The sequence below is a fragment of the Aplidium turbinatum genome, chromosome 16 (assembly GCF_918807975.1).
Source record: "Aplidium turbinatum chromosome 16, kaAplTurb1.1, whole genome shotgun sequence".
NCBI classification, from domain to species: domain Eukaryota; kingdom Metazoa; phylum Chordata; class Ascidiacea; order Aplousobranchia; family Polyclinidae; genus Aplidium; species Aplidium turbinatum.
This window is the reverse complement of record NC_137487.1, coordinates 13,779,761-13,783,180: the sequence shown is the minus strand read 5'-3', so window position 1 is coordinate 13,783,180 and position 3,420 is coordinate 13,779,761.

Genomic DNA, 3,420 nt, shown 5'->3' with positions numbered 1-3,420 from the left:
GTAAGCTTCCAACTTTTTTAAAATTAAAACCGAACTGAAATCATAAGGGGGCATCAGTTAGAAGCTGTTTTAATTCGAGTTATGAAATCGTTTTACTTAAAAATATTATGTTTTCTTTTTTTCAGTTTTGACAAGGGAAGCAATGCTTCCATTGAGGATACGCCCCTGTTAAACTTAATCTCGCACTTCAATCGTCGTAGGCTAGGCCTACTACGTGATGGGCTTTTGCCTGAGGATAGGTTTCTTTCATGTCCGATTTCTTTTCTCCAATCCTATTATTACTATGATGACTACTCATACACATCAATATTGGATGTGGAAAATCCAATCCACAACACTTCATCATGGGCTGTCATTTATTACTACATGTGTGCTTCTCTTTGTTTTTTGGGTTTTGTAGCACTGCTGACTACAGACATATAGCCTGCTACATGAATTACTGTACAGGCACGTTTTAAACCTTTCAAGGTTTTGCCACCTTTTCCCGTACATTAACGTTGTGGTAATATTTATTAATTATATTTAAGTATAAGAATGGTTTGTTTATATTTTGAATTAATATTAAGGCTGTCTGACTACCTGATAAATATTCTATTTAACTTATCTAATTTAGCTATCTGACTCCATGAACTAATTTCCACACAATTGTTATTCGAATTATAATTTTAAGTTATCAGAAGGTGTTCATATGATATTGTAGGTCTCTAACACAAATTAAATTTAAACATTACAGAATAGTGAAATTGCAGAACTGAAAAACATTATTACGAATTATTACATTTTTAACTAAACAATCAATTTAATGTTTTCTGAGAACTGAACTGGTCTAACTGAGCTCAGCTTGAGCTGGTCAGATTTGATTGAGCTCTCGCCAAATGCGAACAAATCATTGAGTCCTGTCTTTGTCATGAGTTACCAAGGGAGGTGGAGGGGGGACTTATATACCAGTCCCAGATATACAAGTCCCCCCCCCCACCCCTTTGGTAACTCATGACAAAGACAGGACTCGAGCTGCGTGGCTCTTTTGCCTTAATTGTGTGATGTTCTAGTTGTTACCAAACATTTCGGTTGTCAAGTGTCAACTGAACGGAAAAACCTAGAACATCACACAACTCAGGCGAAAGAGAAATTGAAAAAAGAAAACTAATCGGGAAAAAATGATGGTTTGCGAAAATGAGAGAACTTGTATAGCTGGGACTGGTATATAAGTCCCCCCCACTCCCCTTGGTAACTCATGACAAAGGCAGGACTCAATGGACATGGCTCTTTCGCCTTAGTTGTGTGATGTTCTAGGCGTTACCCAACTGAACCAAGGTTCCCATTAAAATTGCTTAATTTTGGCGCCACGAAGATTACCGACAAAACCGGCCAAAACAATCAGCCTAACTCTAAACCTACTGCCAAAAAACGTTTCAAAATATTTTTGCAACTACGATCAGTGACATTATACCGAGACTCTAAAAAGGTGATGTGTTTCATTTTCTAAGTCATTTTGACTTTACCAAGAACTTGAATGGAGCTGGAGCATTCCAGTGTCAGTTTAAGACAAAATAGTGGTATCGCGCTTTACTTGGTCCAGGTAATAGCAAGTTGTTATTTTTCATCAACTAGTAACGGGAGTGCTTCTTTTTGGTTTATTGTAGCAGTAGCATGCTATATGCCCATCTTCGTGTGTCGGTACTGTAGATGTGGTTTGATTTTCCATCGGGTTCAAACAAGAAGAAGTTTGAAGGAGTTCTTCATCATCAATTATTTTAATGACGAAAAATTTTTGAAGGAGTTCTTCATCATCAATTCATTTTAATGACGAAAAATAAAATGATTGATGATGAAGAACTCCTTCAAAAATCCGACAGTTGATTGCAATTCAAGACTCCCTCAATGTTAGTCCTGGGTAGAAATTCAAATTGTAAGAAACAACCTATTAGAAAACAAAATGCTGACTTGACAGGCGCAAAGCAAAGGGCAATAAAAAATGAAATAGGCCATTTTCACAATTATCCAACAAACCTCTGTGCTGAAAAACATGCCTGGCTAGGTATAAACAAATGCCAGAACAGAGTGATCTTATAAGAGAGGTCACAGCTGATTAAACCCGATAAATCTATTGAAGAATAAGAACATTTGATCTGAATAAGAAGGTATGGTAAGAAGTATAAGAATGTGTGATCCTGTATATTAATGAATATACCATGCTGTTGCTATAACTTTGCACTCAATTAATTTAACTTCATTAGACCTAGTTAAAGACAAGATGCTAAAATAGTTGTGACAAACTGAATCAATGTCTAAATGATCTTGCGACAAAGTAAGCCAACATCAAAATCACCCAGTGATACAGTGAGAATGTCTATCTGGCATACTGTGTAAATGACTACACATAAATGTTGTGGATACCAAAAGGTATGGATGTTATGAAGAAGGCAGTGGCTATTTAACCGGGCCGGTCTTTGAATCCATAGGCGCCTAAGCCGTGGGGGCCAGGCCCCCACGCATATTTCTGCGTGGGAGCAACTTTTTATGCTGTATTGATACATAAAACTACCGTATACATGAACTAGCGATCGGCAGCAGGAAAACATTTTAAAATGCAAACCGCAACAGCTTTGCGATAAATAATCAGTAGAACGAGTAGCGATGCTACAATCCCACCTCAGACAAAAAAATCTGTCATTTTTACATTGATTTAACGTCTGCAGACGTTGAAATCAATGTAAAATGACTGATTTTGCTGCCTGGGACATAGCAAAAATCTACCATTTTGCGTCGATTCAATGTCTATCAGATGTTGAATGCACCCAAAAACAACATAATTTACTACGTAGACGCAGCGTGCGTTTAGCTTAGTGCGCTTTTGCAAACAGACTGGATGTAGCTTTCGAAAGTCGAAACCTCTGCAGTGAATTGTCGCGGCAGTGAATCGCTCGCTGTGAAAATGAACTTGAAGTCTCGGCCCGAGGTAACCACTAACCAACGCAACAAGGGCTGGTACCAGTAGCGCAGCCAGGAATTTTGAAAGAGGGGGTTTTGACGACCCGGCGGCGGGGGGTCTGGGGGACCTTCCCCAGACCGTAAAGTATGATGTATGTTTGCTCCCAGTATGCTTAACAGTCTAATGATTTTTAAAGTAACATACCGGTACCGGTACCTATTAATTTTTGATACGGATCCCTCTGTCAGCATGTGGTAGGCTATCAGTTTTTTATCCAGTCATCTCTATTAAGATTTAAAGCAAAATTAGTAGCCTACTTATAGTTTTGTTATGAGTAGTGGTAGCAGCAGTATGTAGGCTACGAATTCTTCATCAGTATTAGATTCTGTTTCTTTTGATGATGAGGAGAGTAAATTAAGTCCTGAGGTAGATGGCTGAGAATCTGCATTTATCTGTAAAAAGTGTCTTGTTTATGCATCCGTATCAAA